Source organism: Nilaparvata lugens, chromosome X (genome assembly GCF_014356525.2).
Source record: "Nilaparvata lugens isolate BPH chromosome X, ASM1435652v1, whole genome shotgun sequence".
In the NCBI taxonomy this organism is placed as follows: domain Eukaryota; kingdom Metazoa; phylum Arthropoda; class Insecta; order Hemiptera; family Delphacidae; genus Nilaparvata; species Nilaparvata lugens.
Genome location: NC_052518.1, coordinates 27,399,674 through 27,422,239, shown reverse-complemented (window position 1 = coordinate 27,422,239; position 22,566 = coordinate 27,399,674). Strand labels below are relative to the sequence as shown.

The following is a 22,566-nucleotide window of genomic DNA, read 5'->3' as shown; positions in this document are numbered from 1 at the left end:
TGAAAAATTATGTCATAAAAACCTTTTCGTTCATGTTTTGTAGAGTATAAAAATTATTTACTTTAAGTGTTAAAGTAATGTGTGTTATGAATGAAGAAGACATCAATTTGTTTGTAAGTATATTAATTTCTTGTGTTTTCACCCATTCTCCGGTTAACCCGGATTTTTTCAACTCGGACCGGCTGCGGTCCCAATTAGTCCAAGTTATGGAGGTCCTACGGTATTAATATATTAATTTTCAATATTCAATTACACAGTATACATCGATATCTAATATATTAATATATTTGTATTATGAAAAATATCGCGTGAATAACAGTATTTGTTAATAATGTGTATGTGCGGCATGTTTTCATTAGTACAGAGCAGTAATTGGAGTAGAGTACAATTGAACAAGCCTCGCGGTTTACGACATATATATTTATTATTCCTCTGTCTTGGAAGACGGGAGAGGATGGAGGAGGCAGAGATATGGTGGGTGTACTCATTGTTTGACGAACGGTAGTGAGGTAGTGAACGTAGTCAGTTGAAAGAGAGCGTCTCTAGCGTTCGGTTTCAAGCGTTCCCACCAACCTTTTAACCCTACTCCTTATCCATTCTATTCTCTTTAGTGGTCAAAAGCTGGTGCGGTGTGCTGCTGATGAACATAATCATTTATCAATTGTATAATCGGAAAAATCTATCATAAAAACTTGTTAATTGGTTGTGAAAATCGTTCCAGTATCAGTAGTGAGGTTGTGAAAAAGGGTGAGTTCCGAAAAACTTACTAGAAATAATATCATAGATTTTCACTATTGTACATGATTGCACACCGCTTCATAATAATAATAATAATAATATATATTATACAGTACTCAGAATATAATATTATATATATATATATATATATATATATATATATATATATATATATATTATATATATATATATATAATTAAAACAGGAGACACAAGACATAAATAGATTGAAAACACTTAAAAACTTACATTAGAAATGGGGGAAATTTTCGGGAACTGAGTTCCCTTACTCAACCGAGCAGACTGCAGTTTGAAATCCAACGGTCAAACATACAAAAATAAATAAAAAAACATAATAATAATAAATCATACATTCCCTCTTATAAAATTACGAAAAAATGTGAAAATCAATCCAATTTATTAACTTGTATAAATATCAATGTGGAATTATACATAGATAAATGATGCGTCCTAAAATAAAATTTTTAACAATGAATAAATAATCAAAGTTAATCATATATACTATATATATATATATATATATATATATATATATATATATATATATATATATATATATATATTGATTATTTATTCATTGTTATATAATGAATAAATAATCAAAGTTAATCATATATACTATATATATATTGATTATTTATTCATTGTTAATAAACTATTGTAGAGGCTACATTAAATATTGTTCATAATAAAATATTGTGAATTAACATCAAAACATTTATCATTCATTACTATTAATTATTTATTGAATATCAAGATATTGTTAACTTCAAATCAGGGTTATAATAATTTATAGTTATTATTGTGATATTTATATATTTTCCATAATTATTATGCATTAATCTGGACTCTTGTGAGTTTTATTTAAGGACGCATCATTTATCTATGTATAATTCCACATTGATATTTATACAAGTTAATTAATTGGATTGATTTTCACATTTTCTCGTAATTTTATAAGAGGGAATGTATGATTTATTATTATTACTGTATGTTTTTTATTTATTCCAAATTATACTACTATTCTCTCTCTCTCTTATTATTAGAATTATAACAAAAATACTGGAATACATTATTATTTTTAAATATTGAATCAAATACTGTTAGATGACGCAGGTAACGACATTTTACAGTAATTAATTTCAATTGAATTTCCGAGCAAAAATTTGATAAAAAACATTATTTATAATTAATAATATTGAATCGAAAATATTGAAATCGTTCACCTTGGATCAGATTAGGGAACGCAAATAATTGTATATCATTTTGACTATAAATGCGAAAAAACCACTTTTTACATAATCCCTTTTTGGATTATCTAGTGGAAAACTATACTTAAAACCTATACTTATACTGTACCTAAATAATCACGGTGTAGACTACTAGAGCGTGTAGCCAAACCTGAAGATTTTTCTCAGATCACCTAATATCCTACAGTCTAAATAAGACATTTAGAAAAAGTCTAAAAAGTATAAATAATATAAAAACGTCCAATTCTATAAGAGTCTGAAACAGTCCAATTCTTCCAAGTTCAAACTTTTATCGTGAAGATCTAACAATACATTATTCATCCTACTGCAATACATTAATCATCCTAAGAAAAATTTACAATAGAAATTTAAAAAAATTGAAATAATTTCAAAAAAGAAAATTTATTGAGATAATGGAAAAATAACTATATTTCATTTAAAACATATACCCCTGTGTGGGTTCTTTGCCACTAAACTACACTATTATGATTTTATGTCAGAGATTTAGTACAGTAATAGATTATGATATTCAATTTACTTTTTCTATTATAGATTGTGAACTTACTATGAATATCTTAATACTAACCTGAATGCATTTCACGAACTGGCAATAAATCTTCCAACTGTCCTGGTGGTTCCACTGCTTCTGGTGATTCAACTGAAAACATGGAATGAATATCAGTAGGCTACCAGTACTGTAGGCTTCACTGAATTAATAACTGCAAGCAAGCATCAAAATACACAAAAATACAAAGCTATTCTGTTTTAATCATATTCACAACACCAACCGATGAACTTTCAAGATCAGAAAAATGTATTAGATTCTTTTGAATATTGTTTCATCTAAAGGTTTTGCCAATCATTATTGGGTGGCTGGCAACACTATATCATTATTAAATGATTTTCCTATGATTCCATAGATGCAATGAAACTCTCTACAGATGTATTGGCTCAAAAAGAACTCAAAAAGTAAAAGTAACGCAAAAAGTAGATAATAAGTCTAACCTAACAAAAATTAAATGTCCAATAGTATTAATTGATTCCTAGTTTCATGATTTACTAGGTTAGGCCTATATTAATAACAGTTATTTCAAATTCAAAAATATATTTTCTTGAATATTGTAATTAATTTGCCAATATATTGATAAACCGGTACCTTGACTGAAATAAATTTTCAGGTTAGAAAAAGAAACTGAATACATACAAAAATAAGAAACAAAAATACATAAAATAGTTATTGCCATCTCTTACGTGGCCTTCCAATAATTTATCCTCTATCTTCTGGTTTATAATTTAAACATGTAGAAGATAGTGGCGGATTCAGGGGTTGGACCCCCACCAACCAACCCAACAAAAACTAAAAATGTAAAAAAACATTAAAAAAAACTTCAAAAATTTTTTTATATAACATATTTTTTCAAAAATAGTTGAGTTATAGTTGGTGAAACTCAAATATTGTAAAAAATTGAATCATCAGGGACAAGCTAGTAAAATATGTAACAATATTAAATTTATCGAATGGAGTAGGAGCCAGTCTTCTTCACAATCCTTTTAATAATGGATAAAAGAGATGGGGTCGCCTTCGGATCCTCAAAGGCCTAAAACATGTGTTTTTTCATCAGTACTAGAGCGAAATTTGAAAACAGGTAGGACTCGATATTAATTGAAATCATAATGAACAAGCCTGATAAAATATAAAAAAATACTACAATACGCTACCCCGCAGGCTCGCTTCGCTAGCCATCTGTCTAGCCAGGACCCCACGGCTGAATCTACCAAAAATGAGGTCATGTATTTGTCTTTCTTCCTAACTTCGAATAGAATCAATAGAGAATTTCAGACTTGGAGAGCTGGGAAACTTCGATTTTTGCCAAAATACCTTAAAGAGTAATTATTCCAAAGACCTTCTAACATAATATTTGTAATCCTTAGATGAACTCGTGTATCAAATTGAAACATTTTCTGTCTATCAGTTCTCAACAAAAATTAAAGCGCACAAAAACGCTAGAAATACCCAGATTCAAGGACTATATTATAATATTTTTTATCTGCTTTGTGTACCCCTCTAGAGAGCGAACTGAACATATACCTGCAACATTTGTGCGTTTTTAGTTCAGTAGATTTTCAGTTCTGTTGATGAGTAAAATTTCTGCCAGGTTGTGTGACAGCGTATTAGGTACTCAACATTTCAATTAAGCTTCAAGCCCGGATGTAAAATTTCATGCCAAAAATTCCTGTATTCTCGAAGAGGTTTTTAAGGCTGTCAAGAAAAGTCAACTTTTTTAAACCGTTATTTTATTCAGACTATAATAATGAAATTTGAACAGAATTAGGCTCCATTTGCTAATGTGTTGAATATGGATGAAGAATGAGTAGAACAATTACAGTTCAAAATATTAAAAACATCTCTCACGTTCTGAGAAGCAACAGAGATGTGATTCCTCCGCAAAAATAAGGATGCGACGGGAGGGACCATTCTAGAAACGGAGATATCAGAGCAGAGCTGGGAATATTCGACTCTAATGTAAAAGTAAAAGAATATCGGACTCAATGGATGGAACATATAAGAAGAATGTCTGAGTGTGGGCAATGGGATAACATCATCAAACAACCATGAGCTTGTAGGGATTCAAACCCCATATTCAGGCGAAGTGATATAAGATATAGCAGACTGCTCCAGAACACTTTCGACCAAGTCAGCTCGAAAATATTTACGTACTGATGTACAAGATATTTTCTTTTCTATAAATCTTCTTTCACAAACACTGCTACGCCACAAATTCCTTAAACGATTTATCATTACACTATTATAGCCGGACAATGGATAAAGCTTTTTATTGAGGTGATGCCCACTCAAGCTCTAAGCTTTTGCGTGGGCAATGGGAATGATGAAAATACCTACAACTTTAGCTGGGTTCTGAACTACCGGGAAGTGCTTTTCAAATACATAAACGTTATTTACCAGAGTCAGCTCAAGTGGTCATTCGATCAACGGGAGAAACACGCATATTAAATCTCTCATCTTATCTAAATACTTAATATTTAGATAGCCTAATACTCAATAATACTAATAATACTCAATAATTTGGATGGAATACACAGCATCTTGGTTCTTCTGATTATGATATTCTAATAATGATAAAGTCTTTAAAATTGTTTTAATTGCATAGTACCTGCTCATTCTTTATTATTGTACATTTTTAAGCTATGAACTAGATAGTGACGATGTTTGCGCTCAGTTGAACTGAACTTCCAATCCATTTGCATACTCTCAACACTACTGCAGATGATACTGTCAACAGTATGGCCCTTATTATCACGGGTGTAGTTTTAGAAGACTATTACCGACATGTTCTAAACAAAAATATTAACTCGACAGTAAATGTAGCTCATCAATGTTTTCCGGTTTTCATGGTGAATTAAAACAATGAGAGTTTCAGCACAAAACACACATTATTCATCTCACACCACCTGTGAACTGATTAGCTGATTAGTCATGTTAGAAAGTTTCAGCATCTGAGCCCATACATATTGCTTAGTTTCCTTGTTTAAACTATTTCAATCTCAGTTGGCTGTTACACCATTAAAGACCTCTTGATAATTCTCCTTGAAATAATGTAGGCTAGTAACTGTAGAATCCCCTTTGTGAGCATCCACTAAGAACTAGGTGATGTAATCACAATATTTCCGTAAATGATTTGAAAGTTTCTCAGGAGTGGAGTGACCAAAGATATTGTTGTTAATTTGATGTAGAGCTCGCATTGGCTATCAAATCAGAATCAAATCAAATTGTATTTTCTTCAAGAAACAGTTTTAAAAATAATGTAAAATATATCACATAACCCACAAAAATAAACAATAGCAATACAATATTTAAAAAAACAGTTTGTCAATATGACGAAATGAAGAGAAAAAACCATCCAGCACACAAGATACCCTTGTGGCCCGCTGGTGGGAGTCGCACATAAACAGGTAAGAGATCAAAAAATGAAATACTAGGAAGTGTATAGAAGATAATAGGAATAAAATATTAATGAGCTTATTAGAAAATAACAAAAAATACCGTAATGCTATGTAGAAGTGACAGAGTTGTATATGGGGCGAATAGATGCAGTTAGATACAGGGATGAATTTTTATTTCAAACACCTATTTGATCTCTATATTAAACAAAATTATTATGTGTTCAGGCGAAAGATTCAGAGCCAAGTTTCCTTCTCAAACAGCTTCGAACAAATTAATGGTACAGTTGCAGCCTGTTTGAAAGTGTTGGGCAAAGCATTATAAAATCTAGGAGCTAAAAATATAAATGACTTGCAAAAGAGAGTGCACCTGGGTGTAGGGCACCTGATACTTGAACACGCAGCCTGCCTTGTTAGACGACTACTAGTTACACAATTGCAATAGTCTATATTTCCACTAATCTCTAATACCACTTATCTGGGAAAACACTGATAGCACCTTAAAAACGTACATGGATCGTGAAGAACTATGTGAATTTTTCCTTTCGTCTGACAAGCTTAAAACAATAATTCCTGCGGGACGTTTCTCATCTTTCTGCTTCCCTATTCGATGACACACATCAATCTTATCTCGCAAGATTACGTCGCGAGGATCGACGTTAAGATACTAACGTCGCTAGGCTTGGAACATGTTAGGAATGCTAAGAATACTGAAAATGAAGCCCACAATGTGTTCTAAAGTTTGTGCATGAGTGTTGGGAGGCGGGATGATGAGGACCTACATTTTCTGTAGGTGAATCAAATGAAGGAGAACTAGGACTAGGACTAAATCTAAGCTGATTCTTCTCTTATATAGGTACCAAGATATCAAATATCTCTTGCTTATTGAAGAACATTTCAGTTTTCAGTTCGTTTCAAGATGAAGTTTTGTGTTGTGATTTAATATTAACGTTTTTAAATTTGATTTTGTTATCGTCGATTTTATTTCCTGTTGAGAATTGGATATTATATATACATATCGAATCGTTTTTCTATTTCAACCTATCACAGTTGTTAATACTTTCAATTTTAATGAAATTAAATGCAATAGTATTGCACTCTATGGTTCAGAAACTTGGACAATTGGTAAGGCAGGAGAAAGAGCGCTAAATGCCTTTGAAGTATTGTGTTGGAAACGGATGCTCAAGTTGAAATGTACTGATAGAGTTACTAATGAGGAAGTATTTCAAAGGGTTGAGGAAAAGTGATCTTTTTTGCGTATTCTAAAGGACGGACGGCATTATCGGCTTGGCCTTGTAATTAGACACAACAAATTCATGTTAAGAACACTGTAAGGTATAATAATTGGACAAAGGGCTCGTGGAAGACCCCGGCTACAATATCTGAAGCAAGTTATCAAAGATCTAGGGATCCAGAGCTACATCCAACTGAAAAGTACAGCTCTGGACAAGAAACTTTGGACAGCTGCCTACCAATCGAATTATTGAAACTAAAGAAGAATAATTTCAATATCAGCAAGGAACTATAAAACTAAATTCAATTTATTTGTGCTTTAAAAAGACACTTGCGAAGCACCGGTTACCTGCTAGTTACAAATAAAGACAATATCATGAATAACGTAATTTTTAGAACAAGTAACAAACTACACATCAATGTTTCAATATTTTATTGTGCATAGTAGTTCAGGGGATTCATCATTCAACACTCACTCACTATTGAACCAGTGGATTAAATAATTGAACGTTTTCGTTAATAGCCTTATGTGAATAAGTTGAAAAGTTTTCATAGTTGAACCGGCGATTACCCGGTTAATTTAACTTGGTTAATTCGTGTCCTCAGTCTTGTTTGGCACTTAATTGCTATGAAACTAACAGTGGCATGATGTTTTAAAATTAATTCCCCGATATTTTGCTTGGAGTGAGAGCGTTTCCTTTGCACAGTAATCATCTGCTTTCTTGTTTATTATTCTATAGACATAACGTAACCGAAAAATGGAAGGAAGTATTCTAACACGTATAATTAACTTGCTAACCTGTACTGATTTCTCAAGCTATTATCACAATTTGTCATTTCTGTAAAAACGTCTTCCATCTACTGACAGTAATAGGCTTAGGCAAGCTGCAATGTTCAATTTAAAATGTTGTATCTAGCAAAAGTTTCATCAGCTATTTGCGTGAATAGAAATTTATGAACTGTTTTACAAACTAACTCTTTATTAAATACGCTTTATTACTAACATTTCTGTGGGAATGTAATGTCGAGTTATTAATTTTTCTATTGTTATTGATATACTATTATCACGTTCATTAATTACCGTTCTAGTAACAAGTTATTATTCTACTTCAGTTCAAAGGCCTGTTAGAAACAAATCAAAATCAACCCCAACATTAATTTAGTTAATTTCTCATTTTTGTTTCGTACAATAAAGAGATGAAAATCGTGTGAATGTGTTTCACACATTGACTGGATCTCATTAAAAATTGAAAATTAGCACTATCATCAATCAATTAAATTTACCCGGTATTTTTATACTCAAGTCATAGTTCCAAACTTGAGTTCAAAGAAATGTGAGTGAAATACACACTATTCCTTATAAACAATAATTATACACGCTAGGTATTAGGTACCGTATTAAATACGTCAACTTTAAGACAAGCCATCAATGAGATTGAGACCGACTTGGGCGTCAGATTGATGTAAAAATGGACTTCTCGTGTCCTCGCCAACACGCAAATTCCAGGCGGCCATTTGAACGTGTAACCCTTACAAACAAAAAATGTATTTCATCAATATCTCACACAAAGCTTGTTCTATTCAAATTAAAAGATAGAAAAAGAGAACGACCTAAGAAGACCAATATTCGAAAAGAGATGGAATGCAGTAGAGGTTTGTGAGAAGATGATGACGAGAGATAAGGGGCGATGGTGGAGGAGAGGCGAGAATCTGCTAAAACTTGCGAAAAAAGAAAACGTCTAATGGAAGCCACTATTCAGAAATTCAAGATATCCAGTAAAGTAGAAATGTAAAATTTCATTGTTTCTCTTGAAATTTCGAGTCCCAGTAAGAATAAAATTGAAATGAGAATTATTATTCAGATCTGTTAAAAATGACTAGGCTATTAATAGCTTTCTTGACAAAAACGTATTGAAAACTCAGTAAAAGTCATTCCAAAAAAATCAAGAGAAAGTTTTTAAATTATTCTTATCACAATATGCAGTAGAAGTTGGCATATAAGTCTGAGCCCCAGGCTGAATCATCCTAAAATGAGAACAGCTTTTATTCGGATTAAGAATAGAGCAACATAGGTCTAGAATCTCTGATACGCTTAGGCCTACTAATCTTTGCGAATTACTGTAATATTATTATAGAGTTCAAGTCAGTGTTTTAAAAAACAAAGAAATTGAAGAGCGAATTGGTGAAAGGCTGAAAACGGAGTTTATAAGAAAGCTTCCTTCACACTCTGCTTAGTTTCACGCAATCTTATGTAAATTGAACTCATAGGCCCAAGTTACTCGAAGCAAACATAGGCCCTACTGCTCGAATCATCCAAGCACACTATATTTCCGTCAGCTTAAAATCTCGACTCTTTCCTCTATAACATAGTTGTATATATACAATTTCCTTACACTAGTGGACCTTAGATGGAGAGATATGGGGACGTATTTGTATACTTGTTTAGACCCCTTGGGTAGGTATAGTGATGAAAAGAAGTTGTTTATATACCTTATGGTTTACTCTACTGTTTTAAACCCTAATTTACAGAATCCTTTCTATCTTTCAATATTGTATTCTATAGATCACCAATACATATATGCGTCAACGATTCCTAAGTGTTTTTTGTGTACCTAAGTCTTGAATGAGAACTGTATAAATTTAGTAAGCAGGTTCAGCTGGTCTTGGAGGAGTTAGGTACGGTAATGAGATATTATGATGATCAAACAACCAGCTATGTAGGGTTTCACTCACTGGATCAACTATAAGATTCTGAAAAATCAATTGTTCATTGAATAGGCTATTTATTAAAACAATTCTTTCCCGAGAGAATATAACTAATATTCGATCTATTCTTCTTGATCTACTCTCTCTGCTGTTCTGCCTTCTACCGCATTATGGCTACTCTCATGAATTACTAATTCAACGGAAATAGCAATTCGATGTTATCATGATTTTAAAATAGGTTAAAAATGAACGTGCTAAGTAAGAAATGAGCCACTTGAAACTTTCAGTTGATCTTAATTCTCAACTGATATCATATCGAAATGCATCGATTTGGCTTCATTTAGCCAGAGATAAAACAAAGACTTTGCTTTTCTCTGACTTACCCAATTACAGTAACTGGCTCAATTGTTTTTTCTCATGAATCAGATGACTTTCCATGCTTAATGGAACTACTGGCTTTATTAATACAATATCTTTTATGTATGTTACATCGCCCAAATATGAGTTCATCGTGAATTTTAAATATCTGGTTCTATCATATCATGATATTAATGATATCATTGATCATGATCAATGATCTATCATTGATGATATCAATGATATAGTATAATAATATAATATATCAATAATATAAGATAGGATTTTTTATTAAAAAAACATATTTCCATTGTTAAGACGCTTTTATGTTATTCAATTTATTTTGTTCTTATTTTATTTTACTCTTGTTTTATTCTTAGCTTGTTATTCATTTTAAATCTAATTTTTGAATGAAGAATGTTGTAATGTTTCAAGGAGACATATAAGGGTTTAACCTGTTGTCTCCATGTATGTATTTAAGTAGAATAAATAAATAAATAATGCTGACATTATTAATGAACTATAAAATCAATGGCTAAAATATAGCTATCCGCAATTCTTAGTGTTATTATTTTTACTTTCATAACTCTGTTTTTCTCGATTATATTTCAAAGCAGAATATATAAATGAAGATAAGTTGCTGTAAAAATGTTTTTATTAATGACTAGTGGCTTGTTCATTCATGAAGGTTTTTAAGATAATAAATTATTGACCGAGTTTTTTCTGTATGAAGTTAATGTCGTTTATGTGTGAAGAATTGTCCCATAAGAAGAGACACTGTGTTATAATAATATTAAAGAATGGTATGTCTTTTCAAAGTTTAGAAATATGTAGCAAAAAAAGTCTAGGCCTCATTGGAATCTTCTAAAAATTTACCAAGTAACTAAGCTTACCAATTACTAAGTAGATTAAGATTGTAACCGTATTGTACGTAAAAACTGTACATGGAGTAAGACAGATTATATTTTTGATCACCTAATAGCTTGCTATTTATACTATTTCCTACTTTACTATATACACTCTAAAACTAATTACTCGCTCAGTTGATTAATATAATTAACTGTTTTGTAATGTTGTATGGTTCCATTGCTTCTTTCTTCCCTATACTAATTATAATCATCTTTTTAGCTCTCTGGGAGTAGGCAAGTAGACCCAATTTATATGCTCCGAGTGATCAAGTTTTCTCCTCACATTTTCAAAACATTCTACCTCTTGAAAGATCAAGTTATAAATATAAATGCAAGTATAGTGAGATTTACTTTAAAGTGAATTTTAAATGAATACTGACAGTTTGAAGTGAATCTCACTATACTACTATCTATCTACCATTTCTATCACCTATCTATCTATACCACTACTATCTACTATTTAAGGATGAGAGTGTAGACCTATTCAGAGAGTATTATAGTATGCATTTATTACATTTCATTATACTAACGAATGTATTAGTAGATGATAAGTATTGATAATAATTAATATCTCTATTAAAATTGTGGTTAGAGTATTATTTTAATTTGTTTTTTTGGTTTCGTTTTATATTCTGTGATTCATACTGCTTCTGCTGCTTGTCAGATGTGATATGATAAATATAGCTGACTTTTAATATGCAGCAGTAGTAACCATAGTTGCTATTTCTTGTTTCATCACTATCGTTCAATTTTGTTAATTGAAGCCTCTATTTCAATCCAAATTTTGGCCATTCCTATTACAATTTGATTGGCAAAATTATATAAAAATCAGGAGGAGAAGACAGAACATCGAAGTGCAACCAAACGATTTTAAAAATACGGATCTTCCGAAAATATTGAAACCAGATAAATTTGTAAAAGATCCGGACTCAAATACTGCGGACTCTCATTTTAAATATTGGTGAAGGACATTGGAGATTGGACAACTATCTAAATTGATAACAATTCTCTGATGAAATCAAATTAAATGTTCTAATATTACTTTATTATCTGCTGAGAACTTCAAAATAACAAACTAAGGTAACTGCTGCATATTAAAAAACAGCTGTATTTATGATAATCATTTAATTGGAAGAAGAATTTGTGTCTGATCAATCTTGTCATGCTAATAGGCTAACTTGCTATTTTGTGGTAAAGGTACTCATCCACGTTTTAAATGTCCGGCTAGAAACATGTTTTGCAGAGATTGTTGAAAAGAAGGCCATTTTGCTAAAGACCACATCAATATAAACGATCAACTTTACGTCACTGAACAATTCAGTTGACGCACAGAAATCCCTATCAAAGCTCATGATTGCCATAACAATATTGATAACACCCAATTGTTATACTCAGGCTCTAGTAGACACTGGAGCTTCAGGAAGTTTTCTTCACAAAAATTACGCACAGAAACTGAATTAGGAAATATCGCCTTGTACAGGAAACGTTACATTAGGATCAAAGCGTTTTGCTTCAATAATTCAAGGCATGATTACTGCCGAAATTACTTTACAAGGAGAACAGTTTTTCAACGTAAATTCCATGCTAGTAGAAAATCTCTGCGCAAATATAGTTATGGGACATGAATTTGAGAAAAATGTTGAGAGCATTAATATACATTTCGGTGTTGAGGAACCCTCTTTGATCCAAGCAAACATTCCTCCTTGTTGTCTTATCAGAAATTTGAAACCTGATCGTCAATAATTAATAATCACAAGTCTAGCAGGAGATGAAACATCTATTTCAGAAGAAATAAATCAATTACTACAGGCTACAGGATGGCATCATTGAGGGAAGTCGATCACCCCGGCGGGCGCAAGCTTTTATTGTGAGACCTGACAATAGAAAAAGAAGAATGGTTATTGATTATTCAAAAACAATAAACAGATTTTACGAATTGGCCGCATATCCTTTTCCAAAATGGAAGATCTGATGCGGAAATGGTTTAGTACAATTGACTTGAAATTGGCATATCACCAAATACCAATTTTACCAGAAAAACGAAAATATACAGGGTTTGAAGCTTTGGTAAACTATATCATTCTTTTAGTATTCCATTTGGTGAAAATATACAGGGTTTGAAGCTTTGGTAAACTATATCATTCTTTTAGTATTCCATTTGGTGAAAATATACAGGGTTTGAAGCTTTGGTAAACTATATCATTCTTTTAGTATTCCATTTGGTGATACAAATGGTATCTCTAGTTTTCAAAGAAATATAGATTCTCTCATTCAAGATTAAAAGTTTTGAAAGAATTTGACACTTTTGCCTATTTGGATAATGTGATTTGAGGGAAAACCACGGATGAACATGATACCATAGAGAAACGAAATCTATAGTTCATCTCTGATTTAGTTCATCTTTGATGATACTAACCGCAAAAAAATTTTCAAAGTAGCATTATGCTATACACTCACCATAAACGAAGAGAAAAGTGAATTTTCAAAAAAAAAATAAATACATATTCAAGGTTTTCTGATCGGAGACAATTCATTACGTCCAGATCCTGAAAGACTTGACCCTCTCATCAAACTCATAATCCCTCAAAAAAGTTGTGTGTGTCTTTTTGCACATTACTCTAAATGGATTCCCATCTTCTCTGACAATATTTACCCTCTTGCATACTGTAATGATTTTCCTTTAAAAGGTCATGCTCTACATACATTTGAAGCACTAAAAAAATAGATTGCTGCATCCGCCATTCACTTTTTTTACGAAAAAGTTAAAACGCTTATGATTTCTGTATTGCAGCAACCTTATCTTTCAATGAAAGACCAGTGTCATATTTCTCCCGAACATTGAATAAAAGTGGGAAGCAGCATTCCAGTATTGAAAAGGAGGCATATGCTATAGTTGAATCAATAAGAAAGTGGCGACACTACCTATCTGGTAGATGGTTATTTGGACCCATCACAGATTAGAAATCCATAGCATTCATGTTTGATGGTTCATTTAAAGAAAAAAAAAAGAATTGGCAACATTCTAAGATGGCACCTGGAATTATCACAATATACTCATGATATCATTATATCATTACTGACCAGGTAAACAAAACCTTGCTGCTGATGCTCTCTCTCGTGCATGTAAAATGATGGTATGTATCACGAAACAGCAAAATTTAATGAAGTTCCATGACTGTCATCCTGTCGTTAAAAGGTTTTTCCATTGGATGAGATCCAATCCTATACTATTAAACGAACAATTTCTGTTTATATGTTTGGATGTTTAGATGTTTAGATGTTTAGATGTTCAGATGTTCAGATGTTTATATGTTTGTATTTCACCGGATCTCGAAAACGGCTCTAACGATTCTCACGAAATTCAGAACATAGTAGGTTTATAATATAAAAATTCGATTGCACTAGGTCTCATCCCTGGGAAAACCCGCTGAAGGACATTAAAAGGATAATTATTATTCATCCTTGGGAAAACAGCTGATAATAATTAATATCGGGGCACCGAGCTTCGCTCATTATTTATATTTGTTGATAAACAGAACACAATTCTCTAAAATGATATATGTCATCTTATGAATTTCGGGGATGCGATATTTTGATTTTTCACATACTCGCTCACTCACTTTTTTATTATCCACAGCTGGTTTAGCCAAGGATAATTATCCTTTTAATGTCCTTCAGCGAGTTTTCCCAAGGATGAGACCTAGTGGAATCGAATTTTTATGTTCCAAATTTCGTGAAAATCGTTATAGCCGTTTATGAGATCCGTTGAACATAAATAACCATAAATAACATAAATAATATAAATATCAAAATACATAAATTGCTAGCTTAATATAATAAGATTTCGACGTCTATTGATGATGGAAGTGAGTGAGCGAGTTCATGTGAGTGGGACTGTGTCAAAATTATGACTCAGCTGTTGAACTTTTGTAATCATTCAATCAGGTACTTATAGTGCCGGTTGCAAAAAAGCCGGGTTATTTTCAAACCTGATTAATTCCGGTAGATCCATATTTTGAAATGGTCTTCTCTGATTTGGTTCACGTGAAATTAATCAGGATTAAAATGCAACCGGCTTTTGTGCAACTGGGCCTTTGTGAGGGAAATTTTTGCATTCCTCTGGGAATTAATCTTAATTTACTGTGATTAGATAGAACATTTCTGTATGAACTATGAATATTATTATAATTTCTTCTTTCGTAATAAATTGTTTATGCTTTTGTACTCCAGAGCAAAGCTCGGTCCCCGATATTAACCTTAATATTGTTTTTTAATAGTGGTTTTTTCTCAGCGTTTTGTGAGGTAAATTAGTGCGTTTTGTAGAGCTAAGGTTCATCTTTCAAGTTCACTAGTCAAAATCGCGAAATTTCGCAGCAGATGTGTGTGATACAGTGTTCGTAAGTTTTGTGGAGTTGATAACATTTCATACTTTCTGTGCTTATAGCTGGCAACAATTTATTATCGACGAATTTCAGATAAGACTTCGAGTTCTCGTTCAACCTGCTTTTGAACTTTGACTTCTGTTTCTCTTTGTCTCTCGCGCTCTGGCTCTTTCTCTCTTTCGCTTGTGCTCCTCTTGAATCGAACTGATTATCTTTCAACACTTGCCAATAGCCAGATCTTTACTGTACTGTAAGCTGTTATTCTGTGAGTCGCACATTTCTTTGAATCACATTTCTTGTAACCGTGGAAACTGAATAGTATGTTATTTAACCTTCATTGACGTTATTATCATCCTAACAATTCCTACAACCTTTTTTTATAACCTGTGTTCTCGGGAGCCTCCTTTTTTGACCTGCCTTGTAAGCTCTCTTGGCGCATTTCCTTCGCTTTCCATTCCTTTTATTGTCAACCCAAGGCTATTAAACGAAATATATATTTTTTTCTCAAAATGCTTACCAAGCGGGCTCTAAACTGATTTCTGAAGAGGGAATGCATCTTAGCGAGGGCTTAATGCACGATGAGGTAATTGACTTCGCTATTCAAATTCATAGTGCTCTTGGCATCATTATTTCTAGGCACTCTATAGTGAGGTTCACGTTATAATGGCAGTGGATAAAGATAGAAGAACAGCTTTGCCTGTTTTCTGCCTTGATTAATTATATTTCTACACTGTCAAAAACAGATTTGGCATCGTTGCGGAGCTAGAAAAGGATAGTACTACCGGCTTTGTAGAATGATAGACAAGGATAGCAACATCAAAGTTAATCAAATACTGTCATTATAAGGTGGACCTCACTATAGTGAGGCTATCATAGATGTCGTTCCTGATCTCGTAAATATATTGAATCGACTGGACGCTTGTCTGAAAATAAATAGCGATCTTCCAATGAATCTTACTGAGATCTCAACCGAAAATAACCACTTGAAAAAGAGATTAGATGAAGAGAAGCTCAAGAGAACGTTATGCTTAGATGTTTCCTTGTCTAATGAAGAAAAGGAAGACGACGAAATTAATGAACTAAGATCACAACTAAGTTCAATGACGAATAATGTTGACAGTTTGAAGACGGAAATTTTTTCCAAAGATGCAATTATCAATTTATTAGGTAAAGATGCGCAGATTGCAGCTGAGAGTATATCAAAATTGGAAACTGAGTTGAGATTAATAAAGAGTAATAGTGCATCCTCTACTGATTCTACAAGTTATGATGATTTTATTGTAACGCCGAGAGTTACAGCTAGAGCTAGGCCCTATGACATTAGTCCTATAAGCGTCAATAATCGATTTTCAACTCTCCTCAAATAATGAAGTGACTTTATCATCTCCATCAAGAAAAGTACGAGTGAAGGCACAAGTTCATAGATCTGCTACTCCTGAAATTGAACCCAAGAATCCTCCAATAGAGGTCAGTGTAGCAAATCACACTATAAAAAATAGAAGATTAACTGTTTTGTCTAGCAGTCAAGGCAAGTTATTAAGTAAATACTTGCAGCATTTGGATGACGAGTTCGAGATCTTCGTCTACACTAAGTCGGGTGCGAAGCTGAAACATGTCATCCAAGATGGTCTTCAGTTTGTTCGTGATTTCTCTGTGGATGATATTATCATCATCTTGGGTGGCACGAATGATCTTCACTTGGATGAACCCTATCAATTGACTCTTCTACATGGTATGGACTCACTTTTCCAAGTTAATCTCAATACCAACATCATTGTGTGTGGTGCGCCTTGCCGATATGATGACCCTACACTCAACGACAACATACAGTACTTCAACTCATACATGTCTCGGATGGTGAATAATTATGATGGAGTAGCGCAACTCCGTTACTTGGATATCAACGTCTTCCTACGGAGAACACACTTCACGAGACATGGCCTCCATCTCAATAGACACGGGAAAAGACTCCTCACAAAACAGTGGACAACATTCATCAAACAAAATATGGACCGGGTTGAGAATTCCTGTTCTCTAGTTGACGTTTGCGGAACGAGTGTCTGCAGGGATGTTCAGAGCTTGTGAAATGCCAGAACCTCCTGAGATTCAACTCTTTGAATCCTTTCCTGTTATACACCCTCCGTCAGATTCTCCCGTACTCTACAGTCCAGCACCTTTCTGTAGTCGAAATTTAAACTGAGAAATAATGACAAGGCTAATGTGATAGCTTCTTCTTCTAAATTTTCAAATTGTGGAAATGGGAAATGTAATAAAAGGATGTCAATAATGCACCAGAGTGTTCAACATTTACCATCGCGCTTAGATTTGTTAAGTATCAATTTGGAAGAGATTGAACCTGAGATACTAGCACTTTCTGAACACAAAATGACAGAAGCAGAAACGGAAGTGCTCAATTTACCGAATTATCGCTTAATCTCGAAATTTTCTAGGACTAATAGTATTGGGGGTGGGGTTATGATCCTGGTACATAAAAATAATATTTCCAAATGTAAACCTGTCAACATAGCTGCAATTCAGTCTATCACGACTGAAAAAGAGTTTGAATGTTGCATTTCAGAATTTACACAGCAATTTTACATTCGTACTTGCATGCTTATATAGAACACCTCAGCACTGTTATCTTGATCCGTTTCTAGAGAAACTAGAAATATTAATTGAAATATTGTGTAAGAAATATAAAAATGTTATTCTTGCAGGAGACATAAATATTAATGTCCTAGAGAGAAATAATGTCTACAATAAGTTTATGAATATCCTTAGAATGTTTAATATGATGTACAAAGTCGATTTTGCAACTAGAATTACTACTAATTCAGAAACAGCTATAGATAGCTTTATTACAAACATCAATGATGAGTCTTTAAGAGTATCTGGTATTGTTACTCATATCTCGGATCACGATGCTCAACTTCTCGAGATCCTCAATGTGAATGTTATCTTCCAAAAACCGACTAGGAAATTGAGTCGTAATTTTGATAAATGTTATTTGGAAATGTTCTTTAATGAGCTGGTGCGTTTGGATTGGATGGAGGTTTTTCAATCCCCAGTTAGTGACAAATATGATATGTTTATTTCAATTTTTTCTTACTACTTCAACAGTAACTTTCCAAAAATGTTTAGAAATGAAAAAGAGCTTGGTGGTAAATTATGGTTGAGTACTGAAGAAGTTAGTATGAAGAATGAGCTATTGGAATTAGAGAAAATATTCAGACAAACTAAAGCAGAGATTATTAAATTGCAGGTTAAAGCCAAAAGAAAAGGTCTTAAGATTTTAATGAGAAAAGAAAAACAAAAATATTTTGACAGAAAAGTTTTCAATGCTAAGAATAAGAATAGAGTAACTTGAAGGATCATAAATGCTGAGTTGAGAATACAAAAAAAGGATATCTCAAATAAAAGTGAAATAAGTGATGAAATGCATATAACCGATCCTATTAAAGTAAGTAATGTATTTCATGATTTTTTTGTGACTGCAATCGATAACTTTGTGATACCGAATATTCCTGATAATTCTAGATCAATTCAAAATTGCCAATCGTACTCGAAATTCAAATTTAAAACTATTTCAGTGTTTGAGTTAGGTAAAATTGTAATGTCATTTGAGAATCAATCTTCTACTGGACCCGATGATATACCAATGACTATCGTTAAACAGATTTTGCCGGCAATAATTAGACCCTTAACACATATAATAAATTCCTCATTAATTTCTGGCCATTTCCCTAATAAATTGAAAACACCTAAAGTGATACGAATATTTAAAAAAGGTGATATCAAAAATCCTGCGTGTCACAGACAAGTAGCTCTATTATCCGTTTTTTTCAAAAATATATGAACGTGTTGTACACATTCAGTTGATGGATTATTTAGTAACCAATAAAATACTAGACAAAGAACAGCATAGTTTATGTTCAAAAAAATCGACCATTACTGCAGCAGTGGATTTGATAAACACTGTCATTGACACTATCGACAAGGGGGAAAAAGTTATCAGCACATTTTTAGATTTGAGTCGAGCATTTGACAGTGTGCAGCACGATGTTCTGTTGAAAAAATTGGAAACTATGGGAGTGAATGGTAAGGAGCAATCTTGGTTTTCGTCCTACTTGAAAGGCAGGCAACAATTTGTTGAATTAGGGCATTCAAAAGAGTCACAGAATCATATTTATAGACATCTTTATCGCTCTGAACTGAGATTTTTAAAGTATGGTGTTCCTCAAGGCTCCATATTGGGTCCATTGCTATTCCTGTGCTACATCACAGATATGCCTGGCGTGATTTGAAACTATGGGAGTGAATGGTAAGGAGCAATCTTGGTTTTCGTCCTACTTGGAAGGCAGGCAACAATTTGTTGAATTAGGGCATTCAAAAGAGTCACAGAATCATATTTATAGACATCTTTATCGCTCTGAACTGAGATTTTTAAGTATGGTGTTCCTCAAGGCTCCATATTGGGTCCATTGCTATTCCTGTGCTACATCACAGATATGCCTGGCGTGATTTGAAACTATGGGAGTGAATGGTAAGGAGCAATCTTGGTTTTCGTCCTACTTGGAAGGCAGGCAACAATTTGTTGAATTAGGGCATTCAAAAGAGTCACAGAATCATATTTATAGACATCTTTATCGCTCTGAACTGAGATTTTTAAAGTATGGTGTTCCTCAAGGCTCCATATTGGGTCCATTGCTATTCCTGTGCTACATCACAGATATGCCTGGCGTGGTCCATGATCAAGCCTCAGTTTGTCTTTATGCGGATGATTCAAATATAATTTTCTCTGGAAAATCAGTTGAGGAGGTGGAGCTCTCATCCACTATATGCCTATCCGCGATTAATGATTACCGGAATGGCTATAATTTTGTCCTGAATACAAGCAAATCTATGGTTGTTCCATTTTCAACAAGACAGAGTAGCAACCAGTCAGTTTGTCCAAATGTAGCTATAAATGGGGAAGTTTTAGAAACTAGAAATAGTACGAAATTCTTGGGCCTGTTAATGGATAGCAATCTCTCGTGGGATAGTCATGTATGCAATGTCATAAAAAAGATATCTCCTGGTCTTTATGCTCCGAGACAAATGTCCAACGTGTGTATTATCCAAACACTAAAGTCAGTATACTATGCTGTGTAATACATGCACATTTAGCATATGGCCTGTGCATATATGGCAGTACGAGTAAAAGAAATTTGGATAAAATTCTTAAACAACAGAAGCGGGCAATTAGAAAAATGTTTAACCTCAGAAGAAGCGACTCAGTTAGATTACTGTTCTTTCAACTTGAGATTTTAACAATTTATGGTCAATATGTATTCGATGTGATCATGTTTTTCAGGAAGCAGTCCAATGTATTAGAGTTAAAAAATCAGACTCACAACTATAATACCCGTTTTGGCCTAATTATTGAGAGACATAGATTGGATCTTTTTGAGAAAAAAACAATTTTCAAAGGAAGAAAATTTTTATCAATTTACCAGGCAATTTAAAGTTAATTGAAGATATCAAAATATTTGGTAAGAATCTGAAGGAATATTTGGTGAGCTTATCTCTGTATTCTTTGCAGGGGTTTGATAACAGCAATCATTGATTTATTTTGAATTTTACTCGTGTACCACCTATAGAAAGTTAAGACTTATATGTAATTTCAAACTGAGGCTATTCATATATATTTTTACATGTCTGATGAATAGAGATTTTTCTATTCTATTCTATTCCATTGGCCATTTCCATTCTAAGTTGTTTATCGGATCAACGATATTATTAATGTGAATAATTATCAATTAATTATTATTGTATATTATTACTGTTTAGAACTAGACTGTTAATAGACCGATACTAAATACATAGATTATCATATAAATTATAGATAAAACGTTATGTAAATAGATACGGTAAAAGTGGAGTAGCATACAATTTTGAGGCCTGTGATAATAAAGTCTGAAGTGAAATTAACTATCATAGGGACTCATCACACAATCAAATGATATCTTTCTCGAGATCTTTGACAAACTTCTATCAAAGATTTTCCCCTAAAATATAATTCTTCATTAATATTATATTTCTAATTATATACATATTATTAGATTGTAAATAAAATATCTAATGAAGGATTACCTATTTCATATCTTCATAGATAGTTAATTAAAGTTAATTGAGAAACACCTATTATGAAAAATATGACAATATAATTATTATTATTATGAGTACCTTTTCATGTTTAGAATACTATGATTATCACTGTACCCATGTTGACATGTATTTGTTTACCGTTAAATCATAGGATGGTGCATTGTGCAAGGAGAGTATTCATAGAAATGGTTTTCTCTAGAACTGCAATTGATTCCTTGGAGACTGCATAACATTTTATCACTAATTCTAAAACTCAGATAAATGTTTAGCTTTTCATAATGATTGAGATTGAATGCTACCTGTACTCATAGTTTGCGTAATATAACATACTTTCTTTTTGCAATAAATGATAAGCTCTGAGAAGATGTAATACTCTCTCTTGAGAAGAAAATGTGGGACTCCATTCTGCTATTCCTGCATTGTTTCTCGTCGAAACTTTCTCAACCAAGTTAATGGAGCCGATTTCCGAATCTGTTTTATGCAGGATTGTAACTAATTAAAAACATATTCACTTCTGGTAAGATAATGTTTACAGCTGTACAGCTATTAAACATATTCCGCTCAGAAATTTGCACCCAATTGTCAACTAAATGCAATTATTATTTCAACATACCGTTATTAGTATGCAGAAAATTTCGCAGTGCTCTGCACACTAACTTATTGCTCTTATCAGACTATTATCAAAGAACTATCAGTCTCGTTTCGGCCTGTTTATCCTTCGTTTATTTGTGATTTACTTCTAGATTGTTCATTCTGAGTTTTAGTAAAGTGTAGTAAAGTGTAGTATAGTTTAATCTATGTGTACCCACCTTTCATCATTATTAATGCTATATAGATGAAGGATGAATATGAGTACCTACTATAG

The 22,566-nt window shown here is 32.8% G+C and overlaps 1 protein-coding gene across 1 annotated transcript in view; it reads left to right on the top strand.

Annotated features, from left to right (window-relative positions):
- The first annotated feature begins 524 nt into the window (after positions 1-524).
- LOC111047159 (scavenger receptor class B member 1) overlaps positions 525-22,566 on the top strand; it is a 146,737-nt gene continuing 124,695 nt past the window's right edge. Inside the window, exon 1 of the mRNA XM_022332836.2 lies at positions 525-747. The gene's annotated coding sequence lies outside the window, so the exon portion shown is untranslated. The remainder of the gene's footprint in view (positions 748-22,566) is intronic.